This window comes from Pseudopipra pipra, chromosome 9, assembly GCF_036250125.1.
Source record: "Pseudopipra pipra isolate bDixPip1 chromosome 9, bDixPip1.hap1, whole genome shotgun sequence".
Taxonomy (NCBI): domain Eukaryota; kingdom Metazoa; phylum Chordata; class Aves; order Passeriformes; family Pipridae; genus Pseudopipra; species Pseudopipra pipra.
In genome coordinates, this window is record NC_087557.1 from 31,684,702 (window position 1) to 31,707,295 (window position 22,594).

At 52.3% G+C, this 22,594-nt stretch overlaps 2 long non-coding RNA genes across 8 annotated transcripts; both read left to right on the plus strand.

The window, feature by feature from the left end:
• Positions 1–228: 228 nt before the first annotated feature.
• On the plus strand, positions 229–6,878 carry LOC135418503 (uncharacterized). 2 transcript variants are annotated; one of them, XR_010432488.1, is made up of 13 exons: positions 229–349; positions 841–912; positions 1,002–1,075; positions 1,160–1,227; positions 1,413–1,490; positions 1,566–2,690; positions 2,800–3,004; positions 3,110–3,446; positions 3,523–4,444; positions 4,580–4,864; positions 4,947–6,173; positions 6,256–6,310; positions 6,387–6,878. It is a non-coding gene; the product is annotated as an uncharacterized LOC135418503 (long non-coding RNA). The 2 variants fall into 2 exon arrangements; XR_010432489.1 differs by lacking the exon at positions 6,256–6,310 and having other exon boundaries at positions 1,413–2,690; positions 4,947–5,001; positions 6,387–6,874.
• A 1,801-nt stretch (positions 6,879–8,679) lies between these two features.
• LOC135418501 (uncharacterized) lies at positions 8,680–22,327 on the plus strand. Of its 6 annotated transcripts, XR_010432481.1 has the most exons (10): positions 8,680–8,941; positions 9,042–9,143; positions 9,611–10,006; positions 10,107–10,208; positions 15,177–15,473; positions 19,977–20,081; positions 20,549–20,944; positions 21,045–21,143; positions 21,478–21,561; positions 21,987–22,327. It is a non-coding gene; the product is annotated as an uncharacterized LOC135418501 (long non-coding RNA). The 6 variants fall into 6 exon arrangements; XR_010432482.1 differs by lacking the exon at positions 21,478–21,561; XR_010432486.1 differs by lacking the exons at positions 20,549–20,944; positions 21,045–21,143; positions 21,478–21,561.
• Positions 22,328–22,594: the final 267 nt, after the last annotated feature.

Genomic DNA, 22,594 nt, shown 5'->3' on the forward strand with positions numbered 1-22,594 from the left:
CAGCAGCCAGGCTTCAATGGGAAAAGAGCTCTCCTATTCTTTCATTGAATGGGATTTCTCAAGCTATTCCTGCTCTATTGAAGCACCATCTTTGGCATCCAAAGAAGCAGAGCTATATATGGCAATGAAGAGGATTACACTCAAACACAGGGTTTTTAAATTTAATAATTTTGTGTGCTGTGTTGGTAAGGTGCTTTTGTAATTCATTATCTTTTTTTTCTTTTCCTTAGGAGCCTTGCATCTTTTGGGATCCCCTGATCATCTCAGCTGCAGCTTGGTATTTTTTCACAAGTGTTATCTGGTCCTGAGGTGAAGCTACTCTGTGTTGAAGATGGCTACAGACACCCAGGTTTGCAAGTAGTCAGTGGGGGGTTACAGCCCAGAGATGGAGGGAAGGCTCGGGTGCCAGCTTAGGACTTGCCAGGGGTGTTTTGAAGGTAGTATGGGTAGAAAGCAGCGTCCAGGAGCCCCCTAAATGCCTGTGAAGGCATCCACTGACTTTTCAGATGTGCCACTTAAGTTTTCCTCTTGTTCACCTAGATATTCTGTGCAATTACAGCTGCAGTCTTTGGCTGCAGGCAGTGACCCTGGGTGGTTTTCCTAAAGAGAAGGGAGACTCTTTCAGCTCTCCCCATCTGTCTGGGTGACTTTGGTTAGGGTTTCTTTACCATGTCAGAGGGGCAGGGTGTAAAGCAGAGTTGAACAGAACAGAGGCCAGAGGAGCAGAGCAAGAAGGTGGGTCATCACCTGACATCAGCACAAAGATGTGGCTTTTGGCTCCATGTTTACTGGATCTGTTAAGGATTTTGTTGTTTGGGTTTGTTTTTTCTTTGTTTTCAGCTGCAGAGCCCTGGGCCCAGGAGGCTCTAGGCACCGGAGGGGAGGTGATCCAGGTGAGTACCGGTGAGCAAGGTGAGCATTGACTCCAGGACAGAACTAGATGGTCTTTTACAGGTGTTGTGGTGAATCTGTGCACATGCTTTGTTTCTTGTGTTTTCTAGGGGTTCTGCCACCTTCTAACAGACAGTCCAATGCTTCAGGGCCCCTGCTGGTAAGAGGTCACTGTGGAGGAGAGGTAGGTAGGAGCTCCCACAGGAAAGCCATCCTTTCAGGCAGTATCTCAGTGTGTACATTTGCCTTTGGCTTTTTTACTTTACAGAGAATGTGTGCAGCCTCAGAGGGCCGGAGCCACCTGCCAATTAGGTTTGATGGTCTTCAGCTGTCCTTGTGAGTAATCTCCTAGTACTACGAGGGTCATCAATTAAGGCTGGACCTTTCCCAGTTGCAGGTGCCATCCAGCCTGCCTTTGGCCAAGGAGGAGCACTGAGGTTGAGTTGGGGAGGTAGGGAGGAGGTGCTGGGGTCTCCCTTACTTTCAGAAACACCCCATAACTTTTTTTCTCACTCCCCCAGGTACGGCACACGGTGACGGCAGCAGCCTCCGACTGGGGTCAGAGCCAGTGGCCCGAGAACCTCTCAGCTCAGGGGAGGGTGAGTAGCCAGTTGCGGGGTTATCTCCCACGTGCTGCCCAACTCTTGTGTCAGTTTCTGTTTTCTTTCTCGTAGCCGACCGAGTCAGTGATCACAGGACCCTCTGAGCCAGCCGGGCGGCCTTTCTTCACACTGAAGATGAATTCACATCCCCAGCTGTGGGAAAGATAAGTGGAGGACTCCCACCTGGAGAGGGGATGAGAGCTGGGTCCAGTTTTATGGTTAGGAGGGAGGGATTTTCAAATGAGCCCAGGGGAAAGGGTCTGCCCTAACAGGCCCTTGGCACACATAGGAGGAGCAGTTTACTTTTCATCACTGGAGTAGGATGTGCAGGGCAGAGCCGTTCAGGTCTGTGTCATGTCCTTTGTCCAGTCTGTGTTTCGTGTCTTACAATTCACAGTCACGGTGTCTTTGCTTTCTGCCCTCCAAGGTCTTATCTGAGATGTCAAAGCATCATTCCTAGAGTCTTGAACCTCTGCACTGCCCAGCCCAGTGCCCATACCATCCGTTCTTTGGCTCACTAGCTTGGACATGCATCGGAATCGCATCTGAGAAGTGTCAGGTCAGGTGTCTTTTACAGCCTCCTTTCAGGTTGTATTGGTGGCTGTGCCGTGCAGTCATCTCTTGTCATCCCACCTAGGACTTGTGAGAATCTAAGAAGATTCTGAACATAGCATTGTCTCACATCCATCTTAGCAATTTTGTAGGCAGTTCTTGCCCCAGGCCATTCTGTTAGAGTGTGTTTTCAGGCTCCTCAGAGCCTCCTCCGTTCAGTCTCGCCGTATCCTCCGTCTTCTCGTGCAGCAGCACATCCATTTTGGCGTCGTTCCTTTCTCAGAGTTCTCTCTCCTGGTTGCACCACAGCACTTGTCTGGAAATGTGTCCTTGGAGTTTGTGTTGGGCCTGTAACTGCTCTGCCCTGCAGTGTAGACTTGGGGGTAAGTGGAGTAGAAAGGAGACTTTCCAGTTAACCTGTGGATAGGCTTAGCTACTGAGGGCAGGGCCTTAAAGTTAAGGCAGTGTTTGTGCAGGTTGTCTTTGGACCCCAGGCGGCTTGTCTAAGGAGAAATTAGAATTGCACGGCAGTTAAGGTCTCTCCATCTATATGGCTGACTTTGGTAATTCATTTCTTTGCAGCATCAGAGGGACTGGATGTAAAGCAGAGATAAACAGAAGAAGCTGGAGGAGCACAGTCAGAAGGTGGGTTCTCATGTGAGGTCAGAGCCAAGACATGACTTCTGGCCCTAGGTTTACCTGATCATTTGGATGGTTTGGTGGTTTAGTTTTGGTTTTTTGGTTTTTTTTCAAGATGCAGAGCCCTCAGCCCAGCAGACGATAGGCACTAGAGGGAAGGTGAGCCCGGTGAGCAAGGTGAGCAGTGACTGCAGGACAAAACTAGCTGCTCTTTTGCAGGCGGTGTACTTGTGGTGAATCTGTGTACATACTTGTTTTTTTGTTTTACAGGCAGTGCACAGACTTCTAACATGCAGTCCAACGTGACAGGGACCCTGCCTGTAAGAGGTCACGGTCAAGGGGTGTCAGACAGAAGCTGCCATGGGAGCAGCAAACTCTTGGGCAGTATCTCAGTGCTCACATTTGCCTCTGGGGTTTTTTTGCAGGAGACGTACACAGCCTCACAGGGCCGAAGCCAACTCACAGTGAGGTGACAGACAAGGTTTGGTCCCCTCGAGCTGTCCTTGTACGTAATCTCCGAGTATTGAAAGGATCAGCAATGAAGCATTGAGCTCTTTTGATTGCAGGTGCCATCCAGCTAACCTTTGGGAGCCAATGAGCATTGGAGGTGAGTCGGGGAGGCAGCAGGAGGAGCAGGAATCCACTGCAGCTTTAGAAATGCCCTCTAATTTTGTCTCTCTCTCGCTCATGTATCCCAGGAGATGACAGCACATTGTCCAAGTCTGGTCAGAGCCAGTGACACAAGGACCTGCCTGGGTGACAGTGAGTAGAGGGATCAGGGGGGCTGGGGCCACGTGCCACACTACTGAGATATGGTGTCTGGTTTTCTTTCTCGCAGTTGACTCTGAGTACTCTCACGAGGACAGGAACCTCTGAGGCAGCCCAGGTGCCCCTCCTCTGCATCAAAGACGGATTCGCATCCCCGGCTCTCGGAAAGATAAGTGCAGGGCAAAGCCCCAGAGAGGGGTTGGGAGTCGGTGCAAGTCTGTGCCTCTTCTGGAGGGATTTTTGCAATTAGTCCGGTGCAGGGGGTATCCTGTAACAGGTTATTTGGACACATCAAAGGAAGGGCTTACTTTTTATCGTTGGATTCATGTGTGCAGGGCAGAGCAGTTCCAGTCTGTGTCAGGTTCTCTGTCTTATCCATGTTTTGTGTCCTTCGTCTCTTAATTGTGTCACATGGTGTGTGTTGTCACAGGTACGGGGTGTCTCACTTGGAGTCAGCCTGGAACTGCTCTGCCCTGCTACGTGGATCAATGGGTAGATAAAATATTGCTCAGAGTCTCACATCAACATGTCAGTTCCCTTAGGCAGTCGAGCCGATGGCTGTACGGTCCTGCCGGATGGAGCAGGTGTACATAACTCGTGTGCAATCATTATAGCTGAGTGTTTTGGAGCTGATGGTACTTGGATAGCAGGGCCTCGAAGCTGGGTTGTCATTTGTATTCTTGTGTGCTGCGGTCAGAGTTCTAACTCGCTCAGTGGAAATGAGTTCTTTGAAGTGGTTCAGGTCTCAGTGACCATGTGGGTGACCTGACTAACCGTTTGTTTTTTGTTGTTTTTTTTCAGATAAGTGGACACAGTGTACCCCAGACCGAGACAAGTTGAAGCAGCCTAGGAAGAAGGTTGTCTTGGGTGTTGGATGAAGGATGGCAGTTTTAGCCATAGGAGTCCTTTACCTTGTGCCTTTTTGTTTTTTATTTTCCAGATGGGGCCCAAGCGGTCTCGAGGGGTAGCGGCTCAGCAAGGAGACGAGCGAGGTGAGAATTTTACTCCCCAACCGAATTTGGAGTTAGTTTTAGGATGTTGTCTAGTTGGTCAATCTATGCATATATGTTGTAACTGCTTAATTTTTTTTTCTATCCCATACACAACCCTTTGCCCATCTGCTGAAGGTGCCGAAGGTCCATCCTATAAGAGGTCAAGCTAAAGGAGCCCGAGATAGCCAGTATGAGGCAGTACGTCAGCACAAGCCACCACATCTGGGTTGTCTTGCAGCGGCCGTCTGTCCACTTAACGGTGTGTAGCAACGCTTCAGCCTGTAGTCTGATGGGGTTTAGAGGTTTTTGGCTTTCCTTGTGAGCAATCCGTAAATGTTTGAGAGCTCAGTGTTTGAGCATTTACCTATTTCATTTGCAGGGGCGGTCTTGGGAGCAGCTGAAGAGAGAGGAGCCTTGTAGGTGAGTTGGGGAGGCAGTAGGAGGAGCGGGGATCCACTGCAGCTTTAGAGGTGCCCTCTAATTTTGTGACTCACTCACTCAGGTATCCTGGAAGGTGACAGCCACAGTGTCTGACTCCGGTCAGGGCCTCGGTGATGGTGAGTAGGGGGATCACTGGGGTTCGAGCCCTGTGCCACACAACTCACATATTGGTTATGGTTTTCTTTCTTGTAGTTGACTCCGAGTAACCTCGTGACTGCAGGAACACCTCACGATGGGGCGACTGACCCGGTTCGGTCCTCTCGAGCTCTCCTTGTCTGCTATCTCCAAGTATTAAAAGGATGAGCAACGAGGCAGTGAGCTTTAGTGATAGCATGTGCCATCCGGGTAACCTTTGGGAGCCAATGAGCATTGGAGGTGAGACAGGGAGGCAGCAGGAGGAGCGGGGATCCACTGCAGGTTTAGAGATGCCCTCTAATTTTGTCTCTCGCTCACTCAGGTATCCCAGAAGATGACAGCACGTTGTCCAACTCTGGTCAGAGTCAGTGACCCGAGGACCTGCCTGGGTGACAGTGAGTAGAGGGATCATGGGGGCTGGGGCCACGTGCCACACTACTGAGATATGGTGTCTGGTTTTCTTTCTCGCAGTTGACTCCGAGTGGTCTGACGATGGCAGGAACCTCTGAGCCAGCCCAGGTGCCCCTCCTCTGCATCAAAGATGGCTTCGCATCCCCGGCTCTCGGAAAGATAAGTGCAGGGCAAAGACCCAGAGAGGGGTTGGGAGTCGGGGCAAGTCTGTGCCTCACCTGGAGGGATTTTTGAAATTAGTCCGGTGGTGGGGGTATCCTGGAACAGGTTATTGGGACGCATCAAAGGAAGGGCTTACTTCTTATCATTGGATTCACGTGTGCCGGGCAGAGCAGTTTCGGTCTGTGTCACGTCCTTTGTCTGGTCCGTGTTTTGTGTCACGTGGTGTGTGTGGTCACAGGCGTGGGGTGTCTCACTTGGGGTCAGCCTGGAACTGCTCTGCCCTGCTCCGTGGATCAGTGGGTAGATGGAATATGGCTCGGAGTCTGACATCAACATGTCAGTTCCCTTAGAGAGTGGAGCCGATGGCTGTCCAGTCTGTGAGCAGGATGGTCTTGTGATTCCCTGCTTGGGTGTATAGAGTCCTGGCTAGGTAGAGTAGCAAAGAGTGTCTAGGGTTTAGAGGTTTTTGGCTTTCCTTGTGAGCAATCCCTACATGTTTGAGAGCTGAGTGTTTGAGCCTTTGGCCATTTCATTTGCAGGGACGGTCTTGGGAGCAGCTGAAGAGAGAGGAGCCTTGTAGGTGAGTTGGGGAGGCAGCAGGAGGAGCGGGGATCCACTGCAGCTTTATAGATGCCCTCTAATTTTGTCTCTGGCTCACTCAGGTATCCCAGAAGATGACAGCCACAGTGTCTGACTCTGGTCAGGACCTTGGTGCCGGTGAGTAGGGGGATCGCTGGGGTTCGAGCTCCGTGCCACACAACTCTCATATCACTTATGGTTTTTTTTCTCGTAGTTGACTCGGAGTAACGTCCTGACCGCAGGAACCACCTCATGATGGGGCGACTGACTCAGATTGGTCGTCTTGAGCTGTCCTTGTCTGCAGTCTCCGAGTTTTAAAAGGATGAGCAGCAAGGCACAGAACTTTAGTGATGGCAGGTGCCATCCGGGTAACTTTTGGAAGTGTCCAGGCATTGGAGGTGAGTCGGGGAGGCAGCATGAGGAGCGGGGATGCACTGCAGCTTTAGAAATAACCTCTATTTTTTTCTTTCTTTTATTTCTCTTGCTCTCTTCTTCTGATTGTATTTCTCTTGGGCTCTTCTCCTGATTTTAATTCTCTTGGGCTCTTCTCCTGATTTAATTCTCTTGGGCTCTTCTCCTGATTTTAATTCTCTTGGGCTCTTCTCCTGATTTTAATTCTCTTGGGCTCTTCTCCTGATTTTTATTTTTTTTAAGGTTCTTCTCCTGGTTTTCATTTTTTTAGGCTCCTCTCCTGATATTAATTTTTTTAGGTTCTTCCCCTGATTTTAAATTTTTTAGGCTCTTCTCCTGATTTTAATTCTCTTAGGCTCTTCTCCTGATTTTAATTTTTGAAGCCTCTTTTCCTGATTTTAATTCTCTTGGGCTCTTCTCCTGATTTTTTTTTTTTTTAAGGTTCTTCTCCTGTTTTTCATTTCTTTAGGCTCTTCTCCTGATTTTAAATTTTTTAGGCTCTTCTCCTGATTTTAATTTTTTAAGGCTTTTCTCCTGATTTTAATTTTTGAAGCCTCTTCTCCTGATTTTAATTTTTTTACGCTCTTTTCCTGATTTTAATTTTTTTACGCTCTTTTCCTGATTTTAATTTTTTTAGGCTCTTCTCCTGATTTTTATTTTTTAAGGCTTTTATCCTGATTATAACTTTTTTACTCTCTTCTCCTGATTTTCATTTTTTTAAGGCTCTTCTCCTGATTTTAATTTTTTTAGGCTCTTCTCCTAAATTTTAATTTTTTAGGCTCTTCTCCTGATTTTAATACTCTTGGGATCTTCTCCTGATTTTTATTTTTTTAGGCTCTTCTCCTGATTTTAATTCTCTTAGGCTCTTCTCCTGATTTTAATTCTCTTAGGCTCTTCTCCGGATTTTAATTTTTTTAAGGTTCTTCTCCTGATTTTAATTTTATGGGATCTTCTCCTGTTTTTAATTTTTTTAGGCTCTTCTCCTGATTTTAATTTTATGGGATCTTCTCCTGTTTTTAATTTTTTTAGGCTCTTCTCCTGATTTTAAATTTTTTAGGCTCTTCTCCTGATTTGTATTTTTTTAGGCTCTTCCCCTGATTTTAATTTTTTTTACTATCTTTTCATGATTTTAATTTTTTTAGGCTCTTCTCCTGATTTTATTTCCTTTAGGCTCTTCTCCTGATTTTATTTCCTTTAGGCTCTTCTCCTGATTTTATTTCCTTTAGGCTCTTCTCCTGATTTTATTTCCTTTAGGCTCTTCTCCTGATTTTATTTCCTTTAGGCTCTTCTCCTGATTTTATTTCCTTTAGGCTCTTCTCCTGATTTTATTTCCTTTAGGCTCCTCTGATTTTAGTTCTCTTAGGCTCTTCTTCTGATTTTAATTTTATGGGATCTTCTCCGGATTTTTATTTTTTTAGGCTCTTCTCCTGATTTTCATTCTCTTACGAGAAGAGCCTAGAGAACTAAAATCAGGAGAAGAACCTAATTACACAAGTAAATTTTCAAACCACTTAGCAATTGCAAGCCAATTATCCGATTTCCCAAAAGAACTACACCAACAAATACGGTTATAAAACAAAAAAAAATCCAATAAGTAAAAAATCACATAGCAACACTGCCACCTGGTGACCCAGAAAAGAAATTGCCTATATATTTGATATGAAATATTGCCACCTGCCGACGGAAAACAGGAACTGCAGCTTAAAAAATTCATAACTGCGCCACCTGTTGACGGAAAACAGAAACTGCATTGAAAAAAATTGTTAGCAGCGCCACCTGCCGAAAGAAAAACGCAATTGCAACTGAAAATTAATCGAACTGCTGCCGTCTTGTGGACAATCATAGAATTGCACATAAAATTAATATTTATTAAAAATCATTAAAAACATAAAAAAATGCGAATAACACCACAAACACCCCCCACAACACAAAAACAACAACCCAAAAAAAACCTCATCAACCCTAGACCAGTGGGGATCATCAGGTTTTCCAGCCAAGAAGAACAAGGAGAGAGATGAGGGAATCGGGTTCCAATTCCTAATGATTTGGTGGGTGCAGGAATGATTGCTGTGTGTTTTCCAGTCCCTTTCGATTGGAGTTTCTGGAGAATAAAAGCTGGAAGCGTGCCCCCAAAAATCCCCAGCCCCGGGTGGTCAGTGGTCTGACTTGCACGGACCGGTGGCCTTGGCCAGGAGCGGTCCTGCGGGAAGCGCCTTTGCCCAGCCTGTAATTTTAATTTTCTCTTGGATGCTTGGCAAAGCCCCCCTGGGTGAGCCCCAGTGCCTGGCATGAGCGGAGCGGGCTTCCAGGGAGGTATTCACCTGGTCAGCGTCAGGAACCATCCTAACTGAGGCCTCGGTGAGTGCTTTTTGTATGACTGGACAGTGAAGCTGTGTGAATGACCTGGCTATTGCTCAGTGTAGTCCTAATTAAAGTGTCTTTTACTCCGTGTTCCCAGGCTGCCTCTTTCCCTTCGGTCGCCGTGGGTGTGCCGGACGCCTCTGGCAGGACTAACCCCGTGGCTTTTATGTCCAACGTGCTGTGCTGTGTGTGCCTGCAGGTAAGAAAAGCTGGGAGTGCAGTCCCTCTGCTTTGATTGCTGTGTCTCTTTGGTAGTGATTTTGGAGGGGAATCCCAGAACGATTTGGTTTGAAGGGGACCTTCAAAGGCCAGCCTGCCTTCCGTGGGCAGGGACACCTTCCGCTCTCATCCCCGGCTGGATGCTCCGAGTCCCATCCAGCCTGGCCTGGAACACTTGCAGGGATGGGGCAGGCTCAGCTTCCGTGTGCAGTGTGCTCTAATATCTCTCCACTGTCATCAGGAAAAATGTTGTCAGCGTGTTTTGCTGGACGATGGTAAGCAGGACCCGGGTGAAAATGACATTCTCTGAGATGCAGAGGGAAATAATTCTCCTTAGAAGTCAAATGTATTCAGATTTGCACGAGTCTTGTCTGCCTTATGTTTGAATTGCTTTCTATTTTAGGCAGTTGTTTTAAATTAAACTTTTATTTTGTGTCTCCCCCCTAGTATCCTGTCCAAGACAAAGCTACCTTTCCTCGTGGGAGTGGACTGGCCGGGCTTTGGCAGTCTGGCCCCTCGAAAGTCTTAAGTGACCTCTTCCAACAGGGGAAGACTGAAGCAAGGGGTGCCAGAAAGAACTGGAGTTTCTGGAGAATAAAAGCTGGAAGCGTGCCCCCGAAAATCCCCAGCCCCGGGTGGTCAGTGGTCTGACTTGCACGGACCGGTGGCCTTGGCCAGGAGCGGTCCTGCAGGAAGCGCCTTTGCCCAGGCTGTAATTTTAATTTCCCTTGGATGCTTGGCAAAGCGCCCCCGGGTGAGCCCCGGTGCCTGGCAGGAGCGGAGCGGGCTTCCAGGGAGGTATTCACCTGGTCAGCGTCAGGAACCATCCTAACTGAGGCCTCGGTGAGTGCTTTTTGTATGACTGGACAGTGAAGCTGTGTGAATGACCTGGCTATTGCTCAGTGTAGTCCTAATTAAAGTGTCTTTTACTCCGTGTTCCCAGGCTGCCTCTTTCCCTTCGGTCGCCGTGGGTGTGCCGGACGCCTCTGGCAGGACTAACCCCGTGGCTTTTATGTCCAACGTGCTGTGCTGTGTGTGCCTGCAGGTAAGAAAAGCTGGGAGTGCAGTCCCTCTGATTGCTGTGTCTCTTTGGTAGTGATTTTGGAGGGGAATCCCAGAACGATTTGGTTTGAAGGGGACCTTCAAAGGCCAGCCTGCCTTCCGTGGGCAGGGACACCTTCCGCTCTCATCCCCGGCTGGATGCTCCAAGTCCCGTCCAGCCTGGCCTGGAACACTTGCAGGGATGGGGCAGGCTCAGCTTCCGTGTGCAGTGTGCTCTAATATCTCTCCACTGGCATCCTGAAAAATGTTGTCAGCGTGTTTTGTTGGACGACGCTAGGCAGGACCTGGGTGAAAAGGACATTCTCTGAGGTGCTGGGAGAAGGAGGACTCGTGCGGGCACCTCCAGAGACAGCGGGAACGGGAGCGTGCTGCGGAGAAGGAAAATTCCAGGGGGTGGGTGCCAAGAAATTTGTCCTTCCCTTGCCCTGTGCTCTGCACTTAGCAATGGGTCAAGTGCAGAAGTTTCCTGGGGACCCTGGGAAATGATGCCGGGTCTGCTAAGAAAAGTGGGGCCAAAGGAGCAGGACCTGGGTCTGCGAGCGTGGGAGAAACAAGGGCCGGGTCATCCTCTGCCTCCAGGAGGGAGGGCAGCAGGAAAGGCCACGGACTAAAGCACTGAAGTGCCGTTCCCCAGGGAGCCCCTGCCCAGCACTGAACTTGCTTGTGCACTTGCTGTCCCTTTGCCAGCGGAGCCGAAGCGTCGGGTGCGGGTGCCGGGGGGGATGGAGCTGCCAAGGACAAACTGGGAGGGTGTTTGCGAAGGAAGGAGGGAGAAGGAGCTCTTGATGTGTATTTTTTACTTCTTCATCCCACAGAATTGCCACGAGAGGAAATACTTCAGAGGGGCTTCCCTCCGGATAAGCCCTGAATATGCCAGGAGGTTTCAGCCGGGAGGAAAGGAGCTGTGGAAGAAAAGCAGCCTAAAAATAGCCAGCGGGGATCATCAGGTTTTCCAGGCAAGAAGAACAAGGAGAGAGATGAGGGAATGGGGTTCCAATTCCTAATGATTTGGTGGGTGCAGGAATGATTTGTGTGTGTTTTCCAGTCCCTTTTGATTCCTGAGATGATTTTAAAATGATGGCTTTAGCAATCAACTAAATCGGTGATGTTGTTTTTGAGAGGAAATGGTGCCAAATAAATGCAGAGTTTTGGGTCAGTTTTGGGGATGATTTGGGTCAGTTTTTGGGGTCAGTTTGGGGTCATTGTTTGGGGTGATTTGGGTCAGTTTTGGGTCAGCTTTTGGGATGATTGGGGTCAGTTTTGGGTCAGCTTTTGGGGATGATTTGGGTCAGTTTTTGGGGTCAGTTTTGGGTCATTGTTTGGTGTGATTTGGGTCGGTTTTGGGTCAATTTTTGGGGAGCGCTGGGTGTTACTGGGGGTTGTTGGGGAGCACTGGGTGTTTCCTGGGGAGCACTGAGTGTTACTGGGGGTTGTTGAGGAGCACTGGGTGTTACTGGGGTGCACTGGGGAGCACTGGGTGTTACTGAGGGTTGTTGGGGAGCACTGGGTGTTACTGGGGAGCACTGGGAGAGAAGATGAAAAATAAAGAGAATAAAAAATAAACGAAATAAAAAAAGGAAATATAAAAACCAAAAGAAAATTAAAAAAAAAAAAAGGCAAAAAAACTAAAAAGGAAATAAAATGAAAATGAAATAAAAGAGAAAAAAAAAAAAAAAAAAGAAACCCCTTCTTGGGCACCCCGTTTCCTCTCCTCCCCCCCGCCCCGAATCGTAAATTGCGGGGTCATCACCCCTAAAATGTGAGACGGGGACCCCAAAATGTGGGTGGGGGAACCCCAGGGAGCCGAAAAAGTGGAGGGGGAGCCGCAGTAAGAAAGCGAAGCCGGGCGGTCGGGCGGCGGGGTGGGGGGGGAAGCCGAGGTAGGGAGCCAGCGCATGCGCAGTCGTTGGCAAGACGCCGGCGATCACGTGGTAACTGAGGGCAGCCAGGAGCGGGACCGGCGACGCATGCGCAGTGGCTCTCGTGCCGGTGCAGCGCTCCCTGCTCGAGTTAAGGGCCGGTTCCGGCGGCAGGGCGGGACTCGCGGTCTCCCGTCTGTCCCGGGGTGTGTGTGGGGGGAATAACATGAAGATTTTTTGGGGTGAAAGCGCAGAAATTAGCGAGGAGGGACGCTAATGTGGGTAAACTCGGTCACCGGAAGTAGAGAGCGACCGGAAGTCCTCCAAGGCCGCTGACCGGAAGTCCGCCAAGCCCACAGTAAAGATGGCGCCGCCAGGACCGGAACGACCACACTAAAGATGGCGGCCCCTGCCCGGAAGTCCGCCAAGCCCACAGTAAAGATGGCGCCGCCAGGACCGGAACGACCACACTAAAGATGGCGGCCCGCGCCCGCAGCGCCGTCTCGCCGCGCCGCTTCCCGCTGTGGGGACGGGACGGGGCGCTCGGCGGCGCCGGGCGCGGGCGGCACGTTCGTGGGCGGCGGCAGGCACCGGCGCGGGCAGCCCCCTCTCGGCGCCGCGGCGCGCGGCGGGCGCGCGCGCGCGCGCGGCGCTCCGCCCTCCCGCCTCGTTCCGCTCCGCTTCCCTCCCGCCCCCGCTCCCCCCACCCCCCCGCTCCCCTCCGCTCCCGCTCCCGCCGTGCCCTGGAGATGCTGTCGGAGCTGCGCCGCCGCCTTCCCCCCCCCCCAGGAAGCGACCCACGGCGCCAGATCCGACGGAGATCGTCCCCGGGGTAAGCTGCGCGCGGCCGCTCTTCTGCCTCTCCCGCGGCCATCGGCGACTGCAGGCAGGGGAAGCGACAGGCAAGTTTCTCGCCTCTGCGGAGAAACTTGCACCTGCGTGCCGCCGCAGGGCCGGGTTCGGATGTGCCCTGGCATTGCACACGCACCACAACCCCCGCGGGGAGGGTCTGCGCTGCCTCGGGGACCCTGTCTGGTCTGCCGGGAGAGAGAAATCCTTTGGGAAGCTGGGGTGGAAACAGCAACTCTGTGAACTGCTCAGCTTTTCCTAGGCAAGGGCAGGTTTTAGGGAAGAAAGGCCCGTACGCGCGAAAGGCGCCGCGGGTCTCGCCAAGGGGGGGGGGGGGGGGGGGGCGCAGGGCTGCAGTGCCGCGCGCGGCTGCAGTGCCGCTCCCGGCCGTGTCCGACAGGCGGCGACTGTGAGGCAGGGCCCGGCGCTCGGGGGCGCTCTCGCAAGCGACGCCCCCGGGAAAGCGGCGGGCTTTGGGCGCTGCCGGCCTTCCCCCGCAGTGCCCGGGCTGGCCCGGCGCCTGGCAAAACCTCTGAGGGAAAAGGCAAGCAACAACTGCGCTTCTTCTGCCCTTTCTTTAGCCAGGGACTGGAACACAGACAAAATCGAGGGGCTCTTTGACCTGTGCAGGCTCCGAGCATTTTTCAGCCTTCCCTAGCAGGGCATTCTCACCCTCTGAAAAGCTGAAAGGCTTTGACATCTGGAGACGCGCCTGCAGCTGTGCAAATTAATGTAGTTTCTTTTAGGAAAGGAAGGGGAAGTTTTCCTGTTGGGAGCCTAAATACCGAGTCTGCTCTGCTTTTTCAATCAGGTGACGAAGCTTATGGAAAAAAAGACCAAAGGCCTCGAGGTGAGTCCATTCTACCTTGTTCTGCTTTTCTGGGATTGGTTTGGGAAAATCACGTGAAATTCTAAAAAGCTTCTCTCTGTGTTTCTAGTTTTTTTTCCAGCCTTGGTCTAAGTTTCATGTAGAAAAGGGCATAGAATTATTAGAACAGACAAACTAGGCTTTCTTGGGAGAGATGGAAGAAAAGTGTGCTGATTGCAGTTCTGCTTTTCTTGTCTTCCCTTCGACTGTCATTTTCTCTCCCCTGCTGTTCAAATAGGCAGCAATTAATTGCTCTGCTGAAGAGTTTGCTGTACTAAGTGTCTTGTCAAATTGATGCCTTCAACTCAAGATAGCACCTGCTCCTTAGTTACAAAAAGTTCCTCACAGGAAATTTTCAGGCATGCCCATAAATCTTCTCGCTGTTTGTTTGGGAGAACAGGGTTTTCTCATCTGTAACAGAATAGTCGTGGCATTTGCTATGGAATGCTGGTGGCAATCTAGTCAGAAGAGGACCCCGTGCTTCACTAATTTTCCCTTTTTGCTGTTGGGGGTGACTTCTTCCCAGGGATGTTCTTCTTGACCCCCCGGGGCAAACGGAGGTGTCAGCGTCAGGAGCCATCCTAACTGAGGCCCCGGTAGGGAAGTGCTTTTTGTGTGACTGGCCGGTGAAGCTGTCTGTGGGAATGACCTGGCTACTGCTCAGTGTAGTCCTAACTAAAGTGTCTTTTACTCCGTGTTCCCAGGCTCCCTCTTTCCCTTCGGTCGCCATGGACACTGTGCCGGACGCCTCTGGCAGGACTAACCCTGTGGCTTTTATGTCCAGCGTGATGTGCTGCGTGTGCCTGCAGGTCAGAAAAGCTGGGAGTGCAGTCCCTCTGCTTTGATTGCTGTGTCTCTTGGGTAGTGATTTTGGAGGGGAATCCCAGAGCGATTTGGTTTGAAGGGGACCTTCAAAGGCCAGCCTGCCTTCCGTGGGCAGGGACACCTTCCGCTCTCATCCCGGGCTGGATGCTCCCAGTCCCATCCAGCCTGGCCTGGAACACTTGCAGGGATGGGGCAGGCTCAGCTTCCGTGTGCAGTGTGCTCTAATATCTCTCCACTGGCATCAGGAAAAATGTTGTCAGCGTGTTTTGTTGGACGATGGTAAGCAGGACCCGGGTGAAAAGGACATTCTCTGAGGTGCAGAGGGAAATAATTCTCCTTTGAAGTCAAATGTATTCAGATTTGCACGAGTCTTGTCTGCCTTATGTTTGAATTGCTTTCTATTTTAGGCAGTTGTTTTAAATTAAACTTTTATTTTGTGTCTCCCCCCCAGTCTCCTGTCCAAGACAAAGCTACCTTTCCTCGTGGGAGTGGACTGGCCGGGCTTTGGCAATCTGGCCCCTCGAAAGTCTTAAGTGACCTCTTCCAACAGGGGAGGACTGAAGCAAGCGGTGCCAGAAAGAACTGGAGTCTCTGGAGAATAAAAGCTGGAAGCGTGCCCCCGAAAATCCCCAGCCCCGGGTGGTCAGTGGTCTGACTTGCACGGACCGGTGGCCTTGGCCAGGAGCGGTCCTGCGGGAAGCGCCTTTGCCCAGGCTGTAATTTTAATTTCCCTTGGATGCTTGGCAAAGCCCCCCTGGGTGAGCCCCAGTGCCTGGCATGAGCGGAGCGGGCTTCCAGGGAGGCATTCACCTGGTCAGCGTCAGGAACCATCCTAACTGAGGCCTCGGTGAGTGCTTTTTGTATGACTGGACGGTGAAGCTGTGTGAATGACCTGGCTGGTGCTCGGTGTACTCCTAATTAAAGTGTCTTTTACTCCGTGTTCCCAGGCTGCCTCTTTTCCTTCGGTGGCCGTGGGTGTGCCGGACGCCTCTCTGGCAGGACTAACCCTGTGGCTTTTATGTCCAACGTGCTGTGTGTGCCTGCAGGTAAGAAAAGCTGGGAGTGCAGTCCCTCTGCTTTGATTGCTGTGTCTCTTGGGTAGTGATTTTGGAGGGGAATCCCAGAGCGATTTGGTTTGAAGGGGACCTTCAAAGGCCAGCCTGTCTTCCATGGGCAGGGACACCTTCCCCTCTCATCCCCGACTGGATGCTCCCAGTCCCATCCAGCCTGGCCTGGAACACTTGCAGGGATCCAGGGGCAGCCTCAGGTTCCCTGTGCAGTGTGCTCTAATATCTCTCCACTGGCATCCTGAAAAATGTTGTCAGCGTGTTTTGTTGGACGATTGTAGGCAGGACCTGGGTGAAAAGGACATTCTCTGAGGTGCTGGGAGAAGGAGGACTCGTGCGGGCACCTCCAGAGACAGCGGGAACGGGAGCGTGCTGCGGAGAAGGAAAATTCCAGGGGGTGGGTGCCGAGAAATTTGTCCTTCCCTTGCCCTGTGCTCTGCACTTAGCAATGGGTGGTCAAGTGCAGAAGTTTCCTGGGGACCCTGGGAAATGATGCCGGGTCTGCTAAGAAAAGTGGGGCCAAAGGAGCAGGACCTGGGTCTGCGAGCGTGGGAGAAACAAGGGCCGGGTCATCCTCTGCCTCCAGGAGGGAGGGCAGCAGGAAAGGCCACGGACTAAAGCACTGAAGTGCCGTTCCCCAGGGAGCCCCTGCCCAGCACTGAACTTGCTTGTGCACTTGCTGTCCCTTTGCCAGCGGAGCCGAAGCGTCGGGTGCGGGTGCCGGGGGGGATGGAGCTGCCAAGGACAAACTGGGAGGGTGTTTGCGAAGGAAGGGGGGAGAAGGAGCTCTTGATGTGTATTTTTTACTTCTTCATCCCACAGAATTGCCACGAGAGGAAATACTTCAGAGGGGCTTCCCTCCGGATAAGCCCTGAATATGCCAGGAGGTTTCAGCCGGGAGGAAAGGAGCTGTGGAAGAAAAGCAGCCTAAAAATAGCCAGCGGGGATCATCAGGTTTTCCAGGCAAGAAGAACAAGGAGAGAGATGAGGGAATGGGGTTCCAATTCCTAATGATTTGGTGGGTGCAGGAATGATTTGTGTGTGTTTTCCAGTCCCTTTTGATTCCTGAGATGATTTTAAAATGATGGCTTTAGCAATCAACTAAATCGGTGATGTTGTTTTTGAGAGGAAATGGTGCCAAATAAATGCAGAGTTTTGGGTCAGTTTTGGGGATGATTTGGGTCAGTTTTTGGGGTCAGTTTGGGGTCATTGTTTGGGGTGATTTGGGTCAGTTTTGGGTCAGCTTTTGGGATGATTGGGGTCAGTTTTGGGTCAGCTTTTGGGGATGATTTGGGTCAGTTTTTGGGGTCAGTTTTGGGTCATTGTTTGGTGTGATTTGGGTCGGTTTTGGGTCAATTTTTGGGGAGCGCTGGGTGTTACTGGGGGTTGTTGGGGAGCACTGGGTGTTTCCTGGGGAGCACTGAGTGTTACTGGGGGTTGTTGAGGAGCACTGGGTGTTACTGGGGTGCACTGGGGAGCACTGGGTGTTACTGAGGGTTGTTGGGGAGCACTGGGTGTTACTGGGGAGCACTGGGAGAGAAGATGAAAAATAAAGAGAATAAAAAATAAACGAAATAAAAAAAGGAAATATAAAAACCAAAAGAAAATTAAAAAAAAAAAAAAGGCAAAAAAACTAAAAAGGAAATAAAATGAAAAGGAAATAAGAGAGAAAAAAAAAAAAAAAGAAACCCCTTCTTGGGCACCCCGTTTCCTCTCCTCCCCCGCCCCGAATCGTAAATTGCGGGGTCATCACCCCTAAAATGTGAGACGGGGACCCCAAAATGTGGGTGGGGGAACCCCAGGGAGCCGAAAAAGTGGAGGGGGAGCCGCAGTAAGAAAGCGAAGCCGGGCGGTCGGGCGGCGGGGTGGGGGGGGAAGCCGAGGTAGGGAGCCAGCGCATGCGCAGTCGTTGGCAAGACGCCGGCGATCACGTGGTAACTGAGGGCAGCCAGGAGCGGGACCGGCGACGCATGCGCAGTGGCTCTCGTGCCGGTGCAGCGCTCCCTGCTCGAGTTAAGGGCCGGTTCCGGCGGCAGGGCGGGACTCGCGGTCTCCCGTCTGTCCCGGGGTGTGTGTGGGGGGAATAACATGAAGATTTTTTGGGGTGAAAGCGCAGAAATTAGCGAGGAGGGACGCTAATGTGGGTAAACTCGGTCACCGGAAGTAGAGAGCGACCGGAAGTCCTCCAAGGCCGCTGACCGGAAGTCCGCCAAGCCCACAGTAAAGATGGCGCCGCCAGGACCGGAACGACCACACTAAAGATGGCGGCCCCTGCCCGGAAGTCCGCCAAGCCCACAGTAAAGATGGCGCCGCCAGGACCGGAACGACCACACTAAAGATGGCGGCCCGCGCCCGCAGCGCCGTCTCGCCGCGCCGCTTCCCGCTGTGGGGACGGGACGGGGCGCTCGGCGGCGCCGGGCGCGGGCGGCACGTTCGTGGGCGGCGGCAGGCACCGGCGCGGGCAGCCCCCTCTCGGCGCCGCGGCGCGCGGCGGGCGCGCGCGCGCGCGCGGCGCTCCGCCCTCCCGCCTCGTTCCGCTCCGCTTCCCTCCCGCCCCCGCTCCCCCCACCCCCCCGCTCCCCTCCGCTCCCGCTCCCGCCGTGCCCTGGAGATGCTGTCGGAGCTGCGCCGCCGCCTTCCCCCCCCCCCAGGAAGCGACCCACGGCGCCAGATCCGACGGAGATCGTCCCCGGGGTAAGCTGCGCGCGGCCGCTCTTCTGCCTCTCCCGCGGCCATCGGCGACTGCAGGCAGGGGAAGCGACAGGCAAGTTTCTCGCCTCTGCGGAGAAACTTGCACCTGCGTGCCGCCGCAGGGCCGGGTTCGGATGTGCCCTGGCATTGCACACGCACCACAACCCCCGCGGGGAGGGTCTGCGCTGCCTCGGGGACCCTGTCTGGTCTGCCGGGAGAGAGAAATCCTTTGGGAAGCTGGGGTGGAAACAGCAACTCTGTGAACTGCTCAGCTTTTCCTAGGCAAGGGCAGGTTTTAGGGAAGAAAGGCCCGTACGCGCGAAAGGCGCCGCGGGTCTCGCCAAGGGGGGGGGGGGGGGGGGGGCGCAGGGCTGCAGTGCCGCGCGCGGCTGCAGTGCCGCTCCCGGCCGTGTCCGACAGGCGGCGACTGTGAGGCAGGGCCCGGCGCTCGGGGGCGCTCTCGCAAGCGACGCCCCCGGGAAAGCGGCGGGCTTTGGGCGCTGCCGGCCTTCCCCCGCAGTGCCCGGGCTGGCCCGGCGCCTGGCAAAACCTCTGAGGGAAAAGGCAAGCAACAACTGCGCTTCTTCTGCCCTTTCTTTAGCCAGGGACTGGAACACAGACAAAATCGAGGGGCTCTTTGACCTGTGCAGGCTCCGAGCATTTTTCAGCCTTCCCTAGCAGGGCATTCTCACCCTCTGAAAAGCTGAAAGGCTTTGACATCTGGAGACGCGCCTGCAGCTGTGCAAATTAATGTAGTTTCTTTTAGGAAAGGAAGGGGAAGTTTTCCTGTTGGGAGCCTAAATACCGAGTCTGCTCTGCTTTTTCAATCAGGTGACGAAGCTTATGGAAAAAAAGACCAAAGGCCTCGAGGTGAGTCCATTCTACCTTGTTCTGCTTTTCTGGGATTGGTTTGGGAAAATCACGTGAAATTCTAAAAAGCTTCTCTCTGTGTTTCTAGTTTTTTTTCCAGCCTTGGTCTAAGTTTCATGTAGAAAAGGGCATAGAATTATTAGAACAGACAAACTAGGCTTTCTTGGGAGAGATGGAAGAAAAGTGTGCTGATTGCAGTTCTGCTTTTCTTGTCTTCCCTTCGACTGTCATTTTCTCTCCCCTGCTGTTCAAATAGGCAGCAATTAATTGCTCTGCTGAAGAGTTTGCTGTACTAAGTGTCTTGTCAAATTGATGCCTTCAACTCAAGATAGCACCTGCTCCTTAGTTACAAAAAGTTCCTCACAGGAAATTTTCAGGCATGCCCATAAATCTTCTCGCTGTTTGTTTGGGAGAACAGGGTTTTCTCATCTGTAACAGAATAGTCGTGGCATTTGCTATGGAATGCTGGTGGCAATCTAGTCAGAAGAGGACCCCGTGCTTCACTAATTTTCCCTTTTTGCTGTTGGGGGTGACTTCTTCCCAGGGATGTTCTTCTTGACCCCCCGGGGCAAACGGAGGTGTCAGCGTCAGGAGCCATCCTAACTGAGGCCCCGGTAGGGAAGTGCTTTTTGTGTGACTGGCCGGTGAAGCTGTCTGTGGGAATGACCTGGCTACTGCTCAGTGTAGTCCTAACTAAAGTGTCTTTTACTCCGTGTTCCCAGGCTCCCTCTTTCCCTTCGGTCGCCATGGACACTGTGCCGGACGCCTCTGGCAGGACTAACCCTGTGGCTTTTATGTCCAGCGTGATGTGCTGCGTGTGCCTGCAGGTCAGAAAAGCTGGGAGTGCAGTCCCTCTGCTTTGATTGCTGTGTCTCTTGGGTAGTGATTTTGGAGGGGAATCCCAGAGCGATTTGGTTTGAAGGGGACCTTCAAAGGCCAGCCTGCCTTCCGTGGGCAGGGACACCTTCCGCTCTCATCCCGGGCTGGATGCTCCCAGTCCCATCCAGCCTGGCCTGGAACACTTGCAGGGATGGGGCAGGCTCAGCTTCCGTGTGCAGTGTGCTCTAATATCTCTCCACTGGCATCAGGAAAAATGTTGTCAGCGTGTTTTGTTGGACGATGGTAAGCAGGACCCGGGTGAAAAGGACATTCTCTGAGGTGCAGAGGGAAATAATTCTCCTTTGAAGTCAAATGTATTCAGATTTGCACGAGTCTTGTCTGCCTTATGTTTGAATTGCTTTCTATTTTAGGCAGTTGTTTTAAATTAAACTTTTATTTTGTGTCTCCCCCCCAGTCTCCTGTCCAAGACAAAGCTACCTTTCCTCGTGGGAGTGGACTGGCCGGGCTTTGGCAATCTGGCCCCTCGAAAGTCTTAAGTGACCTCTTCCAACAGGGGAGGACTGAAGCAAGCGGTGCCAGAAAGAACTGGAGTCTCTGGAGAATAAAAGCTGGAAGCGTGCCCCCGAAAATCCCCAGCCCCGGGTGGTCAGTGGTCTGACTTGCACGGACCGGTGGCCTTGGCCAGGAGCGGTCCTGCGGGAAGCGCCTTTGCCCAGGCTGTAATTTTAATTTCCCTTGGATGCTTGGCAAAGCCCCCCTGGGTGAGCCCCAGTGCCTGGCATGAGCGGAGCGGGCTTCCAGGGAGGCATTCACCTGGTCAGCGTCAGGAACCATCCTAACTGAGGCCTCGGTGAGTGCTTTTTGTATGACTGGACGGTGAAGCTGTGTGAATGACCTGGCTGGTGCTCGGTGTACTCCTAATTAAAGTGTCTTTTACTCCGTGTTCCCAGGCTGCCTCTTTTCCTTCGGTGGCCGTGGGTGTGCCGGACGCCTCTCTGGCAGGACTAACCCTGTGGCTTTTATGTCCAACGTGCTGTGTGTGCCTGCAGGTAAGAAAAGCTGGGAGTGCAGTCCCTCTGCTTTGATTGCTGTGTCTCTTGGGTAGTGATTTTGGAGGGGAATCCCAGAGCGATTTGGTTTGAAGGGGACCTTCAAAGGCCAGCCTGTCTTCCATGGGCAGGGACACCTTCCCCTCTCATCCCCGACTGGATGCTCCCAGTCCCATCCAGCCTGGCCTGGAACACTTGCAGGGATCCAGGGGCAGCCTCAGGTTCCCTGTGCAGTGTGCTCTAATATCTCTCCACTGGCATCCTGAAAAATGTTGTCAGCGTGTTTTGTTGGACGATTGTAGGCAGGACCTGGGTGAAAAGGACATTCTCTGAGGTGCTGGGAGAAGGAGGACTCGTGCGGGCACCTCCAGAGACAGCGGGAACGGGAGCGTGCTGCGGAGAAGGAAAATTCCAGGGGGTGGGTGCCGAGAAATTTGTCCTTCCCTTGCCCTGTGCTCTGCACTTAGCAATGGGTGGTCAAGTGCAGAAGTTTCCTGGGGACCCTGGGAAATGATGCCGGGTCTGCTAAGAAAAGTGGGGCCAAAGGAGCAGGACCTGGGTCTGCGAGCGTGGGAGAAACAAGGGCCGGGTCATCCTCTGCCTCCAGGAGGGAGGGCAGCAGGAAAGGCCACGGACTAAAGCACTGAAGTGCCGTTCCCCAGGGAGCCCCTGCCCAGCACTGAACTTGCTTGTGCACTTGCTGTCCCTTTGCCAGCGGAGCCGAAGCGTCGGGTGCGGGTGCCGGGGGGGATGGAGCTGCCAAGGACAAACTGGGAGGGTGTTTGCGAAGGAAGGGGGGAGAAGGAGCTCTTGATGTGTATTTTTTACTTCTTCATCCCACAGAATTGCCACGAGAGGAAATACTTCAGAGGGGCTTCCCTCCGGATAAGCCCTGAATATGCCAGGAGGTTTCAGCCGGGAGGAAAGGAGCTGTGGAAGAAAAGCAGCCTAAAAATAGCCAGCGGGGATCATCAGGTTTTCCAGGCAAGAAGAACAAGGAGAGAGATGAGGGAATGGGGTTCCAATTCCTAATGATTTGGTGGGTGCAGGAATGATTTGTGTGTGTTTTCCAGTCCCTTTTGATTCCTGAGATGATTTTAAAATGATGGCTTTAGCAATCAACTAAATCGGTGATGTTGTTTTTGAGAGGAAATGGTGCCAAATAAATGCAGAGTTTTGGGTCAGTTTTGGGGATGATTTGGGTCAGTTTTTGGGGTCAGTTTGGGGTCATTGTTTGGGGTGATTTGGGTCAGTTTTGGGTCAGCTTTTGGGATGATTGGGGTCAGTTTTGGGTCAGCTTTTGGGGATGATTTGGGTCAGTTTTTGGGGTCAGTTTTGGGTCATTGTTTGGTGTGATTTGGGTCGGTTTTGGGTCAATTTTTGGGGAGCGCTGGGTGTTACTGGGGGTTGTTGGGGAGCACTGGGTGTTTCCTGGGGAGCACTGAGTGTTA